The 22,505-nt window shown below is 45.0% G+C and overlaps 2 pseudogenes; one reads left to right on the top strand and one right to left on the bottom strand.

The window, feature by feature from the left end:
* The first annotated feature begins 730 nt into the window (after positions 1-730).
* On the top strand, positions 731-11,955 carry LOC102412538 (annotated as a pseudogene).
* A 9,804-nt stretch (positions 11,956-21,759) lies between these two features.
* On the bottom strand, positions 21,760-22,330 carry LOC102412214 (annotated as a pseudogene).
* Positions 22,331-22,505: the final 175 nt, after the last annotated feature.

Raw genomic sequence — 22,505 nt, 5'->3', positions numbered from 1 at the left:
GTATGGCTCTATTCTCACTGTTTTCCGAGCAGGAATTCCAGAAGGAAGAATGTGATCTCCAACAAGCTCAACTGGAAGACCAGGTGGGTTTGGCCTTCTGTTTGTATCTTGTGGATGGATGCATCACATTTCTTCCAATATTGAAAATGTGCAATTGTAGTACTGCTCTAGCCTAGCTCTTTGACGTAGACTGGCATCACCTACGATCTGAGCCATCTGGCCCACTACCCAAAGCCACTTATATGTCCCTGGTCTGCCCCTAATGTCTTCACTTTGCCATTTGACTTCTTTTCCCCTTAGCAATCTCCTTTCCAACTGAGGACAGCAATGCATATCTCATGAAGTTGCTAGGAAGACCATATTGGATCAGGAATGTCTAGCAGGGCCCTTTGCATTTACTTTCATCATGTTAATAGCAGTATTTTCTCCAAGGTGGCAAGAATCTCCCCACTCTGAGATAGTCCATGTGGTTCAGGTTGATTTTCCAGCCAAGCCTCAAGGAAGAGATTACAGTAGAATTCTCTGTATTCTGAGAATTATCTAAGTCCATTCCCCAAGGACACTGATGGAGGTAAAGATTTTATCTAGAGGTTTCTATTTTTATCAAATCCATTTGTGGCTTAAAGGGAACTATTAGGGCAGGTCTGAGCATATATAACTAGGAGCTCCTTGTCACCACTACATGCTAAGAACCTGCTCTTTCCTGAGTACTTGGACCCAGGAAAGAAGCATGAAGTGGCTTGGGCTCCTTGGGCTGGTGGCCCTCTCAGAGTGTGTAGTCATGTACATACAAGGACTGTAAGTGGCATCACCTCTCTTTCTGGGTTAGGAGGTAATATGCAATTATTCTTTGACAGTTTTAAAGTTCAACCCTCACTTATTGATAAGTCCTTGCCATGGGTATAATGGGGCTCCAGGGTCTTGAGTAGGCCTGCAGAGTTGCACAATTCTGGGGGTGCCAGTCACAAAATGATTTATGTTTAGATGGCACTCTGGAATTCTTCAGTGCACAACCTATGCAACTGTAAGTGTGGTTCTATGGAATAGCATTTCTCTTTCATTTGCTTCTAGGTCTCCTCTCTCCTCTCTCTCTAATTTTGTGTGTATGTGTCTGTCTTTATCTTGATGTCTCTCATTTATCTCTTCATCTTTTTCAATGTCTCTTTGTGTTCAGAATTCTCTGTGTTGTTTTCTTTCAGTTTTTCAATTTTGATGCTTCCTTGCTTCTTTATCCTCTTAATTTCCCTAATTTGTTCCCCATCTTCTAGCTTCCTCTCTCACCGCTCTCTTCTATTCAACCCTGGAGAAAGAGTGGTGGGGTAATTCTTGTCTGCTTTCCCTCTGACAAGCAGTGTGACCATAGCCAAGTCACAGACTCCCTAAATTTCAAATTCCTCCTCTGTAAAAAAGAGGATATTGATGCCCCTTTTAACTCCCTCTCAAAGCTTAAGAAAGATACAGTGGGATGACCACAGCAAAGGCTTTCATTGTTGAGACTTCCTATATAACACATACATTACATCCATCATGTTACTTAACATGCAAAACATTCTACACTGGGAGTGGGGATTATTACATTCCACCTTTTTATCAAAGGGAAACCGAGACTCCAAATGGTCATATGGCTTACTCATGATTACATGTGATGCCTTTGAACTGTGGTGTTGGAGAAGACTCTTGAGAGTCCCTTGGACTGCAAGGAGATCTGACCAGTCAATCCTAAAGGAAATCAGTCCTGAATATTCATTGGAAGGACTGATGCTGAAGCTGAAGCTCCAATACTTTGGCCACCTGACGGGAAGAACTGACTCATTGGAAAAGACCCTGATCCTGGGAAAGATTGAAGGCAGCAGGAGAAGGGGATGACAGAGGACAAGATGGTTGGATGGCATCACTGACTCAATGGACATGACTTTGAGTAAGCTCCAGGAGTTGGTGATAGACAGGGAAGCCTGGTGTGCTGCAGTCCATGGGGTCGCAAAGAGTTGGACACAACTGAGTGACTGAACTGATGATTACACAGCAGAACCTGTATTCAGATGGAGGTCTCTGACATGGTCTTTGCATGGTATTCTGATAAAAAGATGATACTCATAAAAATGCCTGGAAAATATACAGTGCCATTATAATACCAGGTATGGCAGTCATACTATAACACAGACAGCTGACTGCTGCTTCTTCATTTCCTTTCTGCATGCTTGGTGGAAGAATCCCTCTAATGAAGATGAAGACCATGTGAGAAACTCTCATGGAAAAAAAAAACTTGCTGAACAATTTCCTGGAGGAACAAGCTTACCACGTGTCCCAGAATTCCTCTCATGACCAGAAATTCTTATCTCACCCCCTGAAGAATTTAATGGATGTGAGTATATTCGGAGGATGGTGCTCCACAGCGCCCCCTGGTGCTCTGGCCTAGCACTGGCGCTTACCTGGAGGTGCCAGGTGGGATGTTGGGGCTGGGGCTCCTGCAGGAGGCAGAAACGGTGGGGAACAAGGACCCCATTCCCAGAGGAGAAGGCACTCTCATCCTCTACTCTTGGGCTGTGTTGGCTGGGCCCAGGATTATTAGCTAGCTGGTGAACACCCATTTCTGTGCCAAAGATAGTAGTTTGAGGGAGATTGTTCTTTCTGAAAGAAGTGAGCTATTGAGTTACAGATAAAGGGTGAACTATAACCGATCAAAAGATAAAGCCAACTGTACATCAAGTGTGAAACCCCAGGCAGAGAAAGTTTATCCTCTGAAGATCCAGGAATGATAATAGTAAATGAGGACATAATAATCTGACACTATATTCATAGTTATTGACTTTAGAAAAAGTCTTACCTCTTCTTCACGAATGCACAGGCCACCCTTAGATAGAGGCAAAGAGTAAATACATGTCAAATGGAAGGGCCACCTGTGTGGTGTATATGGGACGTGGTCTGAGTTTAGAGGGAGTGGCCTGGGGGTGACCTGGGAGGACCACATGGAGAAGGAGGCACTCAGACTGGGGCTTGAAGAAGAGGCTGCAGAGTTTTTCAAATGAAGTCACTGGACTTCCCTGTGGGTCCAGTAGTTATGACTCCGGGCTTCCAGTGCAGGAGGTGCTGCTTCAATACCTGGTCGTGAAGCTAATATCCCACATGCTGCAGAGCACAGGGGGGAAAAGAAAAGATCAAATGCAGACACCCTTGTGGGCAAAGCCTGTTAGATGCATAGCATTTGGAAGATGATCTCAGGACACATGTGACACCCAGAGGGAGACAGCAGTGTGGGAATTGAGGGGAGCCAGATCTGCACTGACCCACCCTCTTTGGCTCCCATAGCTAGCCTATTTTGGTAACATCACCATTGGAACACCCCCTAAGGAGTTCTGGGTCCTCTTTGAAACTGGCTCATCTAAACTGTGGGTGCCTTAACTGTTCCAGTCCTGCCTGTTGTGAGTACCCACCCCTCACCCCATCTTGTACTCACCTTCCCACCCCCTTCTCTACCCTTGGCAACTGACAGACACTCATCTCTTGGGTCTGCAGATACACATATTACCTTCAACCCTCAAGAGTCCTCCACCTTCCGGTATACAAACAAGTCCTTCAACATCATCTACGGATCTGGGAGGATGAGCTCAGATCTTGGCTATGACACCGTTCGGGTAACATGGCAACAGAAGCTGAGTCAGGACTGGCTTGGGAACTACCACTGCTTACACCTCAGGACCCTGTTCCTAGGGAGACAGCACCCTTGCTGACACACAAATTCCCAGAGTGACTAACTCAGAGAGGGGCTTGGAGTGTGGACTTGCAGCTCCTTTGCCCATGAGAAGCTCAAGGTTCATTTTGTTGGGAGCAGGGAGAGATGAGGAAAAAGCACCCACTTTCATATTTTCAGACTGAGCTGGGCACTTTGTTGCAAATAACTGGTTTAATCCTGCAACAACCTCATGCAGCAGGTACTATGATTAGCTCCATGATATAGATTAGGGAACTGAAGTGCAGAGAGCAAGGGCCTGGCCAAGGTCACACATCTGGTAAGTAGTAGAGCTGGTCTGGCCAGTTATGACTCAAGCTAGTGTGGGGTGTTTGGGGAGAGGACAAAAGTGATCTGGGTCCTCTGGGGGAAGTCTGGGGCTTCAGGTACCCAGCCTGGGAAAGCAGAGGTCACAGATGTAGGAGGGGCCTGATAAATGGTTTCTCACTCTGTTGGGCTTTTGAGAATCTAATAAAAGCTATGACCTGCTTCCTCCAAAGTACCTGAGTATTCCACCCCCCACCACACACACACACACACACACACACACACACACACAAATAGACATCCCCAAGTGCATGTTTCCCAGGCAGAGTTTTTATAAGAACCCTTCCAGTGACATTGTATAATGGACTTCTGTCTTCTGGGCAGATGCAGAATCCACAATGCACCTCAATGAATTCTGTCCATTTCTGTCATCAGATCATAGTGATGCCAAAGAGAAGGCTACCCTGCACTCTATGCATTTTTTCCACAAGGGGGAACCGCTTGGTCCTGAGTCTTGATTGACCCATATGTACAGAAGGCATGAGGTCAACTTGACTCATTCAGATGATGTTTGCCAGAGGAGCAGCTGCTGTTAAATACACAGCCCCACACAAATGGAACCTGAATTCTTGTCGCAGCTTGGTCTCACCATCTGAGATTAAGTGAGGCCAAGGCCAGGTCTCAGCTATTCTCTGTGGTTCTAATGCTATTGGCATACCAACTTGTCTCAGCCCCACTTCCCAAACCATGATGTTGGAACACTCTCCTCTTCCACAGATTGGCAACCTTGTTAGCACTGCCCAGCCGTTTGGCCTGAGCCTGGAGGAGTTCAGGTTCAGTCATGTGCGCTTTGATGGCATCCTGGGCTTGAGATACCCCAGCTTCTCCACCCCAGAGATAACCCCCATCTTTGACAACCTGAAGGAACAAGGTGTCATTTCTGAGCCTGTCTTTGCCTTCTACTTGAGCACATAAGTCTGAGCTGGACAAGCTCTCTCTTCAAATTAGCTGTAAGATGCTTGCAGTTGTGTGAAAAATTATAGACCACTTTTTTCCTGACGGATAGTCTAGCCCATGGAAACTGTGACCCCAAGGTCACATCTGGCCCCACCACTGGTTTTTGTAAATAAAACTTTATTGAAACACAACTGTGCTTGTGGGCTCAAGGGCAGCAGCTTGGTCCATGGGGATGGAGGGAAGAGAGAGCAATGATAGATGTCAGGAAATGGGTTGGAGGAAAAGGGAATAGGATTTTCTGAGGGACTTGATATGGAAGAAAAGAGAGGGATGGCGGGAATGTTTCCTTCCTTGCTAACATTTCACTGGGAGCCCAGGATGAGCTACACAGTTTGCAGGAGCCAGTGCAAAATGAAACTGTTGGACCACTTGTTCAACAAGTATTAGGAATTTAAAGACAGGGTGACAGAGGTGAGGGGCCTGCTGAAAATGGGGCCTCATGGATGGTGCAGGTCACACATCAGTGAAGCTGACCCTGGGTGCCCCTGAATCCATGCCCTTGGTGACTTCAGGACTTGGCTTTTCTGAAAAATGACAATTTAGGTAAGGAAAATGCCAGACCCCTCCAGCATGGTGTACCCTGAGGGGATCTGGGAGCACTCAGGTCACTGGAGGGGACCAGGCTCTCTTTAGAAGCCCAGTCAGTTTGCCCAGCTTTGAACCTCTTCTGTGCCACTCATTGGTTGGTGACCAACTTTGGTTGGGTTCTCAATCCTTCTGAACCTCAATTTTCTGCATCTATAAAATGGGGACTCTAGTAGTGCCTCTGATGGGTGGACAAGCCCAGCCCTCACACAGTGCCTGGCAATTTCTCTCCTCCAGAGAGCCCCTCTCTTCCTTTTTACGACAGCCAGAAGGAGAGTGGTAGCGTGGTGATGATTGATGGAGTGGACCATGCCGACTACAATGGAGAGCTCAACTGGGTACCAGTGACCAAAGCTGGGTACTGGCAGATAGCCAGGGACAGGCAAGCCTCTCCCTCTGAGGGTCACCCCAAGTGATGCTCTCACACGTGTGCACGGACACATGCTGACATAAACATGCTCTCAGACACTCTGTCAAACACCCAAACATACACTGCACCCCACAGACACATATACAAGCACACAGAGAGATACAGATGCACACACACAGAGACATACATACAAACACACAGAGATACACAGATGCACACACAAGCACAGATACAAACATGCACAAGCAGACAGATACACACACAGACACACATACAGATACACACACACAAACACACACACAAACACACACACAGACATATACAAACACACACACAAACACACAGAGACACACAGATGCACACACAGGCACAGATAAAAACACATACAAGCAGACAGATACAAACACACACAGACACACACACAGACACACATACACAGACACACACACAGATACACTCACACAGATACACACACACAAACACACATGCAGACAGATACTAATACACACACAAACACAGATACACACACAGACATACAAACACACACACAAACACACAGAGACACACAGATGCACACACAAGCAGACAGATACACACACACAGACACACACACAGACACACACACACAGATACACACACAGACACACATACACAGACACACACAGATACACACACACAAACACACACAGACATATACAAACACACACACAAACACACAGAGACACACAGATGCACACACAGGCACAGATACAAACACACACAAGCAGACAGATACACACACACAGATACACACACACAAACACACACACAGATGTATACAAACATACACACAAACACACAGATGCACACACATGCACAGATACAAACACACACAAGCAGACAGATACACACACACACAGACACATGCACAGAGACACAAACATACAGATACACACACACAAACACAGATACACACACAGACATATATAAACACACACACAAACACACAGAGACACACAGATGCACACACACGTACAGATACAAACACACACAAGCAGACAGATACATACACACACAGACACACGCACACAGACACACAAATACAGATACACACACAGATATATACACATAGAAACACACACACAGACAGATACAAACATACACACAAACACAGATACACACACAGACACACAAACACACACACAAACACACAGAGACACACAGATGCACACACAAGCACAGATATAAACACACACAAGCAGACAGACAGACACACACACAGATACACACACAGATACAAACACACACACAAACACAGATACACACACAGACATACGCAAACACACACACAAACACAGATACACACAGACACAAACACACAGAGACACACAGATGCACACATAGGCACAGATATAAACACACACAAGCAGACAGATACATACACACACAGACATATACAAACACACACACAAACACAGATACACACACAGACACACAAACACAGACACAAACACACAGAGACACACAGATGCACACATAGGCACAGATATAAACACATACAAGCAGATACATACACACACAGATATATACAAACACACGCACAAACACAGACACACACAGACACACACACAGACATACACACACATAGACACACACACAGACACACAGACACAGACACACACATACACACACACAGACACACAGACACAGATACACACAGACACACACACAGACATACACACATAGACACATACACACACAGATGCACACACACAAACATAGACACACACATAGGCACAGATATAAACACACACAAGCAGACAGACACACACACAGACATACACACACACACACAAACATACACATAAACACAGACACACACCCATGGGTTCATAACCACCACAGCCTCCTGCAGAGACTTCTCACTAGGTCCTGAGATGATCCAGAGAGGACTGGGCAGCCCGGGGAGGGCTGCACTCACTGTGCTGTGAGGCAGGGAGCGTGGCTTGAGTGAACAGAGGATCACAAGAGTTTCATCATAGGGTTGTGATAAGATGACCAGCTGTCCAGGGTTACCGGGACCAAGCGAGTTCTCAGCACATAGAACAGGCAGTTAAAAAAAACAAAGTCCTGAAAAAAATGGGGAAAACTGATCTCCTTTGAGAGAAGTTAGTCAGTTGGAGTTAGTCAGTTAGTCACCAGTGGAGAGAGGTTGACTGCAGTCTTGAGACCTGAGAGCAACTCATAAAAAGAGTATCCCATGTAACCGTAGCTCCCCACCCCACATACTGGGCACACAGTGGGGCAAGGGCTGTGACTTAGAGAATCAGGAAGCTGGGTTCCAGAAGCAGCTCAGAACAAGGGGCAATAATTGAGGAGATTCTATGTGATACTCTCAGAGAAAAACTGAGCTGTCCTTTGGAGGTCCTCTGGGCTAGCTTGGGCATCCCCTGGCCAGGGCCTCAGTGTCTGAGCCTGGTGAGGAGCCAGTGCTGGGAGACAATCTCTCCCAGGGAGCCTGTGTCTCCACCACCACTCTAAGTATCTGTTGCCCCAGGGAACCTCCATTTTCACTATGTTGGTTGACCCATCATTGGTCAGAAACCAAATACAGGTCTCTGGGTGTTCATCATTCATTTTTTCAATTATTCATTCATTCCTTCAACAAACATTGTGCATCCACTGTGTGCCAGGCACTTTAGTGAGGCAATGAGAATAAAACTTGCCCTAACATCTAGTAAGGCATATGTACATGAAATGACTCACACACATAGTGAATTACCACTTTGGTGCATGCTAGACATGAGGAAGAGTCTAGAGAGAGTGACCAAGACAGGCGACTAATCCACTCCAGGGGAAAGACTTCCCCAAAAATGTGGAAATTAAGCTGGAACCTGGAAAACGAGGAGAAATTAGCTAGACAAAGGGGATGGTGGTCTTCTAAGAAGGGTGACAAGAACCTGTCAAGGCCCTGAGGAGTGAAAGGGCCTGGTGGTTTCAAATACTGCATTCAAGGATGTCAAAGAAGGTGACATGACCAGAGCAAAGGAAAACAGAGTCAGGGCAAGAGCTGAAGCCCTGACTGTTCAGGAGACTTTCAGGGAGGGGACAGTCGTGGGGGAGACTCAGTAACCCTGGTGCACGCTTTGTCCCCCTGTTTCCCAGCATCTCCGTGAATGGGATGGTGATTGGTTGTTCAGGTGGATGTCAGGCCCTTGTGGACACCGGGACCTCTTTTCTGATTGGCCCAAGTAGAGTGGTTACCAACATCCAGAAACTCACTGATGCTATTGCCTCCAAGGATCGCGAGGTGAAGGGTCATGCCACAGGGTCACTCCTGGTCTCCTTGCATACCAAGGATCAGCAGGACCAAACTCCCACCTCCCTCTTTCTCTTACAGCATGTGGTTTCATGTCAGAGCACTGGGGCCCTGCCTCCTTTCATCTTCACGATCAATGGCACTGACTACCCTGTGCCGCCTCAAGTCTATATTCGGCAGGCGAGGAGCCAATCCTGTGGGCTAGCTCTCAAATCTGGGACTTGCAGGAACCCTCTTTGGGCTGCTGCTGGGAGGAGGGCGCCCTCTGCAGGCAAAGTCACACCATTGCAGATGTTGCTGAACCCCTGTGGCTGGGCCAGTGCCTCTTGCAAAACCAACCACGTGAGAGTAAAGGACAGTCTGGCACATCTATCCTCTGGAAAGAAATGTGCAGACACCATCCCGGGCTGGCATGATACCTGGCATAAGGAGAAAGGAACGCTAAGGTCCTCTGCCCTCAAAAGGCTTCAGTTCAACCAAAGCCTTCAAATGGATAAACTTGGAAAATCAGCTCTAGCAATCTGTGAAATAGGCCATGTGACAAAGAGAATGGCTGGGGACAGTCCCAATGTGCTGTCCCACCATGGGGGTTGACAGCTCCTTTCCCTTCTCACAGTTGTCCTGGTTTGGATGTTAACCTACCTGGTTACCCCAGTCCTCGGCTACAACTTCTCCTTGCTAAGCCCCAGTCCCCGCCTCTGAGAGTTGGGGTACCAGCCCCTCTGAGAGTTGGGGTACCCGACCCCTCTGTGGGGAGGTTGGATGCTAAGGTGAATAAATGGTGCACAGTGGCTGCACAGCCCTGGCGCAGGGTGGAGGCTTCATGTCAGCTCCCTAGGGGAGTTCAGGGCAGGCTGGTGGGCTCAAAGAAGGCTTTGGGGAAAAGAGGAAATTTCAGTAATTCTAAACCCCTAGCCTCATGGAGGCATAAGGAAGCTTGCTTGTGTTGAGGCAACGCTATACTGGATTCCACGCACATGGTACCCCCTGGTGTTGTGTAAAGGGGTGCTGGGAGCCACATTAGGGGTGATGAGGTCTACAGATGAGGGGGGCATCAGGGTAAGTCACCGAACTCAACCTGGAGTGCCATGGAGGGTAAGAGTATGTCCAGGAAGGCTTCCTGAGTGCAGTATAAAGAACAAGTTGTGGGCCTTGCTATATTTAAGATGGATAAACAACAATGACCTACTGTGTAGCCCTGGAACTCTGCTCAATGTTATGTGGCAGCCTGGATGGGGAACCTTAGGGGAGAAGGTCTACATGTATATGTATGGCTGATTCCTTGTACTGTCCACCTGAAGCTCACGATATTGCTATTTGGCTATAAAATAACAATATAAAATCAAATTTTATTTCCTCATCACCTGAGGAAGTGGGGTATACCCAAGAACAAGAAGGGCCAAGACATGTGGTTGTCATGAGGCAGGGGGATACGGGAAAGGAGGATTGGGAGTTTGGGCTTATTAAATTAAACCTCATATAGAGGATGGATAAACAACAAAGTATTAAAATAAAAAATGTTTAAGAAGAGAACAGTTTGTGGTGAAGAGAGAGAAAACAGGCATTCTCTGCAGAGTAAACTGTGAGTGGAGGTGAGAAGGGAAGAAACAGCAGAGCGTGAGGGGAGCTACAGGACACTCTTGGTCTTTTAAAAAAATGATTGAAGTATTGTTGATTTTTTAGTGCTGCATTAAGTTCTGCTGCAAAGCAAAGTGACTCAGTTATACATATACAAATATATATATATATTTTTCATATTGTTTTCCATTGCAATTTATCACAGGATATTGCATATAGTTCCCACTGTTATACAGTAATACTTTGTTGTTTATCCATCCTCTATATTAGTTTTTATTTAATAATCCCAAACTCCCAATCCTCCTTTCCCATACCCACCTGCCTCATGGCAACCACATGTCTTGGCTTCTTGCTCTTCGCTGTACCCCACTACCTCAGGTGCTGAGAGAACCACTTGATTCTTACCAAAGGAGGGAAATGAAACCAAGAAGTATGCCGGGTCTGGATATCCATAGGGGTGGCAGGTAGTGGCCCAGGGTGATTGATGTGTGTTTCTGTCTCTCCAGAGTTCTCAGAATGTCTGTATTAGCAGCATTCGAGGGGGCACAGAGGGCTTGCATCCCACAGAGACTTGGATCCTGGGTGACATCTTCCTGAGGTTGTATTTCTTGGTTTGTGAAACAACAGGGTTGGCCTGGCTCCTGCAGTGTAAATGCTGTGGCTGCTCAGGAATCAGTCAGGCCCACTCCAAACACACATTCTCTCAACTCAGTGCACACCTGTCAGGGATGCTGGTAAACTGTGTTTGAAGCTCTGCAAGCCCTATTCTCAGTAAAGAATAAAGGATTCATCTCAATGATGCTGATATGAATGGGTGCCTCTCTTTGGGTAGCAGAGGTGGATCGTATCTGGGCAGGACCTAGAATCAAGTCTGAACTACTAGTGAGAGGAGCCCAACTCCAACTGACTTCAAGGAAAGGGGAGACTTATTGGAAGGATACTGGGGATCCGGGATCTGGGACACAGGAACCAGAGCAGATCCAAAGATCTCAGGGGCTGGACCCAAGAAATCAGAGGCCATCAGCTCACAGTTTGACACCCTCACTCTTTCTCTTCTCTCTTTGATTGTCTTAGCTTGACAACTTTCTTCCCTCAGGCTTCTACACCTACTGAAGGACTCTGTAGCTGCCTGCCCCAGGACTTTATATCTCTAAAGCATCTAGTCAGTATGGAAAGAAACTCAGAAGGCATCAGAGCTCCAGGGAGGGATCTGATTGACCCAACTCAGATCTTGAGTCCAGTTCTGGACCAATCGTATTGGTCGGGGCATGGAGTCCTATAATTGGCCCTAGCATGGTCATGTGGCCCTGACCCTGCACCAAATGTGATTGACAGTTTACTCCAGAATCACATGACTAGAGATAGAGAGGCAGCCACAAAGGAAGTGTCAGGGGGAGGTTCTAGACCATGGAAGAGTTTATGGTTGCCCCGCCAACTCCACCACCTCCTCATTCAGAGAGATGGTAAGGGGTAATAAAATTATACTGTATTCTTGCCATTCTGGAGGAACGTTGGCAGTGGCCTTATGCTACAGGGAGATCTGGGTAAGGCCCTTTACATTGAGATGGTTCCCTTCTGTTTCTCCACCCCAGTCACCAGCTCTCTTCCACCCACACCTGCTTTGTGCTTTCCAGTACCACTTTGCAAGTGCAGCCCCGTGTGGATTCCTGAGCCATTCCCCTCCTCCAGGGTCCAGCAAGCTCCTTCCTTTGACCTCCAGTGATGCTGGGGAGGATGCCATTCATGTAAATGGGGAAATCCAGGGTGCACAGAGCCCTCAGCCTCTCTGAGCTTCCTTCACGGGCAGAGCCACAAACCATTTGGTTCAAGCTGCCATGGTTTGCTAGTTTTGGAGTAGAAGTATCACTTTTTCCCATTTGGAGACCCTAGGCAGAGGCCCAGGATGGGGACAGCAGGGTCAGAGTCAGATCCAGAATAGAGAAGGAGCAGGAAAGAATAAATAAGGTGGAAAACTCAGTCATCTTTTCTTTCAGTACAAATTTACTAAGCACCTACTATGTGCTAGGTGCTGTGGTGGACCCCAGGGATAGAGAGCTGGGCTAGGAACTCACCTCCAAGTCATGGAGACAGACAAAGAGACAACTCCCAACTTGGAGGGCCAGATGGAGAAAATGACAATAGTGTAGATGGGAGGCCAGAGGAGTAAAGGGCTTCCTCTTGAGGGAGACAAGGAAAGGCTGGCATAGGGCGAGGGGATGGGTATTGACTTTAGGCTTGTCACCCCGATCTTGAAACACACCCCTAAACCCTGCAGTTACTATCTGTGTGCAGCTTGGCCATATGTCCTGGGTACATGTGCCTGGCCACTTTGGGAATGCCCTGGATTATGATCGACATGCAGGGAGTGAAAGAGGTCCAGTTGCAGAGCTGATAAACAAGGAAAAGGTGAGAGCAGAATCAATTATTTTTCTTTAACAGTAAATATCATGAACCAGGCTTAATGGAGAGGCAAGTGAACAGTTTGTCGAACTCATTCTCCAAGTTTTCTCCATGGAACCATAAACAATGGTGCTGTTGGTGAGAAACCACCAATAAGAGCAAGAATAACAGCTCTGGTTAATTACAGATGCTAACTCACTGTCTCCCCATGAGCCCTGGGAAGGCATGACCCCCATTGCACAGAGGAAAGATATCTCCTATCTTCTGGCTCCAACGCTTGTGACAGATATGTAGCCACCCTCAAGAAATGCACTTTAATTAAATGAATGGATGAGTTAGTAGATGCTTCCACTTGAACACTCTCCTGCATCCATGTCAGGAGACATGCATGGTCTCAGCATGGCTACCACCATATCACCTGGAAAAATCACCCTAGATCAGCCTAAGCCCGGGACTGGAGCTGGTGCCTGTTAATATACTCCTTACTCTTGAGGCTCTATATGTGTAGCCTGTGCCACCAACATGAGGATAAATCTGATCTTTAAAGCCACAGTCTTACTCCACCTTCCTTCCACTTTTATCCATTCCAAATTGTAGATCAAAGATTTATAGCCTTCAGTGATAGAAAAGGTAGGAAAAACAGAAAAGAGGAAGATCTTGAACCCTTCTTGTAAGAGTGCAAATTAGTACAGTCTTGGGTGATGATTTGTCCTAAATATAATTACAGCTTTTGTCCCAGGAATTTTGCTTGTAAGATTTACGTAAATCTATGACTAAAAGCACCCATAAACATAAAGACATAAACATAAAGAAGCAAGGATGAAGTCCTCAGAGTCTCTAACAAAAGTGAAAATCCGAGACATCCCAAAGTCCATTCAACATAAAGTGTCCACAGCATAGAGAGGCCACCATGCAACCACCTGCCTGAAAATAGTATTCAATGTTAAGAGAAATCCTTCCAGTAGGAAATTGAGAGAAAAGAACAGAATATAAAACAGCATGATCCCAGGCTTGCAGAGCACGTGGAAGACAGTGCAGCATCCTCACCAGGCATATACATCCTGGATTTTCTGCCTTGATTCAGATCCCAGGACAGAAGTCAGAGGGTCAGGCACAGGTGACAGCAAGGCCACCATGGGAGCCACTGCAGACCCATGGGGCCCGAGACAGGGTGGAGAGGGCTGGGAAGTGGGGAGGCATCCACAGGTACAGAGACAACAGCTCTTTGATACCTCCCACTCTGAGGGGATCAGACTGGGCCTGAGACAGAAAAGGAACAGGTGTTGATCTATGTTCCCTCCACAGAGACAACGTATCACTGTTTCCTCACCTAGGATCTAGTGGAAGATAACCGGAACCCTAACTGAACCAGCACTTCTGTTTTCTTGGCTCTAGGAGGAGCTAAAGCACTGGCTCTGATTACTCCCCTCCTCACCCTTACCAGCCATCCTTTCCTTGCCACTACTTCAAGCCTGAAATCACACAGCAAAGAGAGTTGTAAAGGCCTTTGGTTTCTTGTCAGTTTACTTTATCTCCTAGGGTAACACAACAAGCTGTTACCATGACAACCTGCACAGTTCAATCTCTCCATATTACAGGGGACTAAAAGATCTTCATGACCAAGATAATCACGATGGTGTGATCACTCACCTAGAGCCAGACATCCTGGAATGTGAAGTCAAGTGGGCCTTAGAAAGCATCACTACGAACAAAGCTAGTGGAGGTGATGGAATTCCAGTTGAGCTATTTCGAATCCTGAACGATGATGCTGTGAAAGTGCTGCACTCAATATGCCAGCAAATTTGGAAAACTCAGCAGTGGCCACAGGACTGGAAAAGGTCAGCTTTCATTCCAATCCCAAAGAAAGGCAATGCCGAAGAATGCTCAAATTACTGCACAATTGCACTCATCTCACATGCTAGTAAAGTAATGCTCAAAATTCTCCAAGCCAGGCTTCAGCAATACATGAACCGTGAACTTCCAGATGTTCAAGCTGTTTTTTTTTCTTTTCTTTTTCTTCTTATTATTATTTTACTTTACAATATTGTATTGGTTTTGCCATACATAATCCACCACAGGTGTACACGTGTTCCCCATCCTGAACCCCCCTCCCACTCCCTCCTTGTACCATCCCTCTGGGTCATCCCAGTGCACCAGCCCCAAGCATCCTGTAACCTGCATCGAACCTGGACTGGCAATTCGTTTCTTATATGATATTATACATGTTTCAATGCCATTCTCCCAAATCATCCCACCCTCTCCCTCTCCCACAGAGTTCAAAAGAGTGTTCTATACATCTGTGTCTCTTTTACTCTCTTGCATACAGGGTTATTGTTACAGTCTTTCTAAATTTCATATATATGGTTTAGTATACTGTATTGGTGTTTTTCTTTCTGGCTTACTTCACTCTGTATAATAAACTCCGGTTTCATCCACCTCATTAGAACTGATTCAAATGTATTCTTTTTAATGGCTGAGTAATACTCCATTATGTATATGTACCACAGCTTTTTTATCCATTCATCTGCTGATGGACGTCTAGGTTGCTTCCATGTCCTGGCTATTATAAACAGTGCTGCGATGAACATTGGGGTACATGTGTCTCTTTCCATTCTGGTTTCCTCGGTGTGTATGCCCAGCAGTGGGATTGCTGGGTCATAAGACAGTTTTATTTCCAGTTTTTTAAGGAATCTCCACACTGTTCTCCATAGTGGCTGCACTAGTTTGCGTTTCCACCAATAGTGTAAGAGGGTTCCCTTTTCTCCACACTCTCTCCAGCATTTATTGCTTGTAGACTTTTGGATCACAGCCATTCTGATTGGCATGAAATGGTACCTCATTGTAGTTTTGATTTTCATTTCTCTGATAATGAGTGACATTGAGCATGTGTTTGTTAGCCATCTGTATGACTTCTTTGGAGAAATGTCTATTTAGTTCTTTGGCCCATTTTTGATTGGGTCGTTTATTTTTCTGGAATTGAGCTGCAGGAGTTGCTTGTATATTTTTGAGATTAGTTGTTTGTCAGTTGCTTCATTGCTATTATTTTCTCCCATTCCAAAGGCTGTCTTTTCACCTTGCTTATAGTTTCCTTTTTGTGCAGAAGCTTTTAACTTTAATTAAGTCCCATTTGTTTATTTTTGCTTTTATTTCCAGTATTCTTAGAGATGGGTCATAGAGGATCCTGATGTGATTTGTGTCAGAGAGTGTTTTGCCTATATTCTCCTCTAGGAGTTTTATAGTTTCTGGTCTTACTTTTAGATCTTTAATCCATTTTGAGTTTATTTTTGTGTATGGTGTTAGAAAGTGTTCTAGTTTCATTCTTTTACAAGTGGTTGAGCAGTTTTTCCAGCACCACTTATTAAAGAGATTGTCTTTTCTCCATTGTATATTCTTGCCTCCTTTGTCAAAGATAAGGTGTCCATAGGTGTGTGGATTTATCTCTGGGTTTTCTGTTTTGTTCCATTGATTTATATTTCTGTCTTTGTGCCAGTACCATACTGTCGTGATGACTGTGGCTTTGTAGTAGAGCCTGAAATCAGGCAGGTTGATGCCTCCAGTTCCATTCTTTTTTCTCAAGATTGCTTTGGCTATTCTAGGTTTTTTGTATTTCCATACAAATTGTGAAATTATTTGTTTTAGCTCTGTGAAAAATATCGTTGGTAGCTTGATAGTGATTGCAATGAATCATTAGATTGCTTTGGGTAGTATACTCATTTTCACTATATTGATCCTGCTGATCCATGAACATGGTATATTTCTCCATCTATTAGTGTCCTCTTTGATTTCTTTCACCAGTGTTTTCTATATATAGGTCTTTACTTTCTTTAGGTAGATATATTCCTAACTATTTTATTCTTTTCGCTGCAATGGTGAATGGAATTGTTTCCTTAATTTCTCTTTCTATTTTTTCATTATTAGTGTATGGGAATGCAAGGGATTTCTGTGTGTTGATTTTATATCCTGCAACTTTACTATATTCATTGATTAACTCTAGTAATTTTCTGCTGGAGTCTTTAGGGTCTTCTATGTAGAGGATCATGCCATCTGCAAACAGTGAGAGTTTTACTTCTTCTTTTCCAATTTGGATTCCTTTTATTTTTTTTTCTGCTCTGATTGCTGTGGCCAAAACTTCCAAAACTATGTTGACTAGTAGTGGTGAGAGTGGGCACCCTTGTCTTGTTCCTGACTTTAGGGGAAATGCTTTCAATTTTTCACCATTGAGGATAATGTTTGCTGTGGGTTTGTCATATATAGCTTTTATTATGTTGAGGTATGTTCCTTCTATTCCTGCTTTATGGAGGGCTCTTTTTTTCTTATCAAAAATGGATGTTGAATTTTGTCAAAGGCTTCCTCTGTATCTATTGAGATGATCATATGGCTTTTATTTTTCAATTTGTTAATGTATTACATGGGTTGATTTGTGGATACTGAAGAATCCTTGCATCCCTGGGATAAAGCCCACTTGGTCATGGTGTATGATCTTTTTAATGTGTTGTTGGATTCTGATTGCTAGAATTTTGTTAAGGATTTTTGCATCTATGTTCATCAGTGATATTGGCTTGTAATTTTCTTTTTTTGTGGCATCTTTGTCAGGTTTTGGTGTTAGGGTGATGGTGACCTCATAGAATGAGTTTGGAAGTTTACCTTCCTCTGCAATTTTCTGGAAGAGTTTGAGTAGGGTAGGTGTTAGCTCTTCTCTAAATTTTTGGTAGAATTCAGCTGTGAAGCCTTAAGCTGGTTTTAGAAAAAGCAGAGGAACCAGAGATCAAATTGCCAACATCCGCTGGATCATGGAAAAGCAAGAGAGTTCCAGAAAAACGCTATTTCTGCTTTATTGACTATGCCAAAGCCTTTGACTGTGTGGATCACAATAAACTGTGGGAAATTCTGAAAGAGATGGGAATACCAGACCACCTGACCTGCCTCTTGAGAAACCTATATGCAGGTCAGGAAGCAACAGTTAGAACTGGACATGGAACAACAGACTGGTTCCAAATCAGGAAAGCAGTATGTCAAGGCTGTACACTGTCACCCTGCTTATTTAACTTATATGCAGAGTAGATCATGAGAAACGCTGGGCTGGAAGAAGCACAAGCTTGAATCAAGATTGCCAGGAGAAATATCAATAACCTCAGATATGCAGATGACACCACCTTTATGGAAGAAAGTGAAGAGGAACTGAAAAGCCTCTTGATGAAAGTGAAAGAGGAGAGTGAAAAAGTTGGCTTAAAGCTCAACATTGAGAAAACAAAGGTCATGGCATCTGGTCCCATCACTTCATGGGAAATAGATGGGGAAACAGTGGAAACAATGCCAGACTTTATTTTTTTGGGCTCCAAAATCACTGCAGATGGTGATTGCAGCCATGAAATTAAAAGATCTTACTCCTTGGTAGGAAAGTTATGACCAACCTAGATAGCACATTAAAAAGCAGAGACATTACTTTGCCAACAAAGGTCCGTCTAGTCAAGGCTATGGTTTTTCCAGTGGTCATGTATGGATACGAGAGTTGGACTATGAAGTAAGCTGAGCACCGAATAATTGATGCTTTTGAACTGTGGTGTTGGAGAAAACTCTTGAGAGTCCCCTGGACTGAAACGAGATCCAACCAGTCCATCTAAAGGAGATCAGTCCTGGGTGTTCTTTGGAAGGACTGATGCTAAAGCTGAAACTCCAATACTTTGGCCACCTCATGCAAAGAGTTGACTCATTGGAAAAGACTCTGATGCTGGGAGGGATTGGGGGCAGGAGGAAAAGTGGACTACAGAGGATGAGATGGCTGGATGGCATCACCGACTCGATGGACGTGAGTCTGAGTGAACTCCAGGAGTTGGTGATGGACAGGGAGGCCTGGTGTGCTGCAATTCATGGGGTTGCAAAGAGTCAGACATGACTAAGCAAATGAACTGAACTGAACTGAACTTATATGCAGAGTACATCATGAGACACACTGGGCTGGAAGAAGCACAAGCTGGAATCAAGATTTCCAGGAGAAATATCAATAACCTCAGATATGCAGATGACACCACCCTTATGGCAGAAAGTGAAGAGGAACTCAAAAGCCTCTTGATGAAAGTGAAAGAGGAGAGTGAAAAAGTTGGCTTAAAGTTCAGCATTCAGAAAACTAAGATCATGGCATCTGGTCCCATCACTTCATGGGAAATAGATGGGGAAACAGTGGATATAGTATCAGACTTTATTTTTACGGGCTCCAAAATCACTGCAGATGGTGATTGCTGCCATGAAATTAAAAGACGCTTACTCCTTGGATGGAAAGTTATGACCACCCTAGATAGCATATTAAAAAGCAGAGACATTACTTTGCCAACAAAGTTCCATCTAGTCAAGGCTATGGTTTTTCCAGTGGTCATGTATTGATGTGAGAGTTGGACTGTGAAGAAAGCTGAGTGCTGAAGAATTGATGCTTTTGAACTGTGGTGCTGGAGAAGACTCTTGCAATTCCCCTGGACTGCAAGGAGATCCAACCAGTCCATCCTAAAGGAGATCAGTCCTGAGTGTTCTTTGGAACGACTGATGCTGAGGCTAAAACTAATACTTTGGCCACCTCATGCGAGGAGTTGATTCATTGGAAAAGACCCTGATGCTGGGAGGGATTGGGGGCAGGAGGAGAAGGGGACGACAGAGGATGAGATGGCTGGGTGGCAACATGGACTCGATGGACATGGGTTTAGGTAGACTCCGGGAGTTGGTGATGGACAGGGAGGCCTGGTGTGCTGTGATTCATGAGGTCACAAAGAGTTGGACATGACTGAGTGACTGAACTGACTGAACTGAACCCCATTCCGCCTTTCATGTCAAAAACACCTGATGTTGGCCTTAGAAACTTTTCTAAGCCTGCTGTTTAGTGAGAAAATATGTGTTGATCTGATGAGCGTTCTTTCCCCAGGATGATATCAGCTGTGAAATCAAGTAACCAGACATTCAGTCACCTAACTTCCCTCAGCACTTGACAGAAGCAAATCACCAAGGATGCATCTCTTATTTGCCCCAAAACACCTTCAAAGTGACCTGCCCCACAAGTTGCAAAGCATACTTCAGAAAGGATACTTTTCCAGTTGTATTTATGTTTACAAATTTCTTGGGTTGGGTTCACAGTTAGAGATCTCTCCACATCTCCCAGTGCTAAATAGTTTACACAGCACGAAAGGTAGGGGAAAGAGCTTAGGGCTTGAGGATCTGATGAAAAAGAAAGTTAAAGTGTTAGTTGCTCAGTCATTTCCTACTCTTTGGAACCCCATGCACTGTAGCCTGCCAGGCTTCTCTGTCCAAGGAATTCTCCAGGCAAGAATACTGGAGTAGGTACTCATTCTCTTCTCCAGTGTATCTTCTTGACCTAGGGATTGAACCAAGCCTGAATTGCAGGCAGATTCTTTACCATCTGAGCCATGAGGGAAGCCCCTGGTCAAGCTGGGATTTAAATTGGGATTATTGGTCTTCCCTGGTGGTTCAGATAGTAAAGAGTCTGCCTGCCCTACATGGTTAGTATGGTACAGTCTCATTATCATTATTTTGTTGGATTTAGTGAATACATTTATATTTTAAATTTCTCTTTTTTATTTTATAAATTTATTCCTAAATAAATTAAATTTATTTAAATCATCTAAACTGTACAAGTACAAAATTGTGATTACAAACATGCTTTTCAATATTTATTTTTAATTTTCTTCTTTCCTTCTTCATTTTTTTAAATCTACACAGTGTTTTTATTTTTATTCAACTATAAGCAAACAGCAGAATTAATACAACATCCAGAATGACTTTTTTTTACACCAAAAAGTGATCAAGTTAACAAGCACAGACTTTCAGATTTCTGGACAACACAGACTTTCAGATTTCTGGATAATCTCTTACCCAGAACTGCTGCTTATCTAGATGGCCAGGCTTTAATAGCAAAGTGACTTCCTCTCTGTAGCTTTTTCTGGTATTGCTCTATAAAGGAGCCAGGGTGGGACACTGACACCCAGTAACCAGCCTGAGGCATTGGGGGTTAATGGACATGCGGGCCCCTCATTGTCTTGGTGAGACAGGGCTGTGAAAACATATGCCATTAGGAGACTTCATACACAGTTCTGTGCTTGGGCTCACAAAAGCAGAGGCAGTCAATCTCTTCTTTGTTTTCAACCTCCCTTAAAGATTTTTTGATGCTCTGTTCTAATATTGCAGACCTGGTCTTTTTACCAGAATTTTTTTTTTGTTTTTCTTCTTTAAAATCTGGGTTGTCATTCTCACATTAACATTTTGATAAACTCCATCACAGTAGCAAAGTAACCCCCACCAAAACAGAGTTAAAGTTTGATCAAAACATAAACCCCCTAGAATTATACAGGGCAGGCAGAAGGGAAGAAAAGTCACCCTAAACCTAAATCTGACTGCTCAGGACTTGGGCAGGGAGTGGCGGGGTAGGGGGGTGGGTTGGAGGGTGTGTGTGGGCAGAAATCTACATGCATCACTAAAGGGAAACACTGTTTTGGGACTCTGGGACAGTGTCCCACTCCTCTACTTCTCAGACAGCTGTTCGTAGAGCTTGGACACATAATCATCCCATTTGGCCTGGTGACAAGTACTGGTCACTGGGGTCCTCAAGACATACTTTTTGCAGAAAGAGGCCACTTAGAATTTGCCACGGTGGTCCCCAGATCAGTTGCTGAGAATGCACTCATCAAACTTCAGTGGTCTTTTCTGCTCATAAACCAGTCAGATGTAGCGATGCCAGCCTGTGCCCTTGGGAGGCCCAGAGCCCACATAATCTGAGAGGACTGTGCCACTGCTGATGTCATTGCCCTTCATGTTGACCACCAGAAAGTGGTGCCATTTCCTGTGTTTGGGGGTCCTGCCTGCTGGGAGCATCTAGATCTGTTAAGACCAAGGTGTACAATTTACATGAATCAAGCCTGTCCCATGCATTGCCGGTGGGCCAGTTCTTAATCTGGGTGGGTGTCAGCACTTTGGCCAGTTCATCGACCTTTGCCCTATTTGGGCCGTATTTGACCTGCAGTGGGTGCTGCAGCCTCTAATCCACTTCCTGTAGGCTCAAGGGCCCGGGCCACTTCCTGAGGTCTCCCAGCATCACAGAGCTGAGGGGGTCGGACAGCAGGGAAAGAGGCTGGTGGACTCCCGAAGGGGGGCGGCATAGGTTCCCAGCGGTCTGCCTTTCCTTCTTTCCTTTCTTGTTTTCCCCATATATTTACAGCCTAGCATATGTCCTCTCTTTTGATCTTATCCAAATCTATATCTACAGGTCA

Source organism: Bubalus bubalis, chromosome 5, assembly GCF_019923935.1.
Source record: "Bubalus bubalis isolate 160015118507 breed Murrah chromosome 5, NDDB_SH_1, whole genome shotgun sequence".
NCBI classification, from domain to species: Eukaryota; Metazoa; Chordata; class Mammalia; order Artiodactyla; family Bovidae; genus Bubalus; species Bubalus bubalis.
This window is presented reverse-complemented; position numbering and strand designations above follow the sequence as displayed.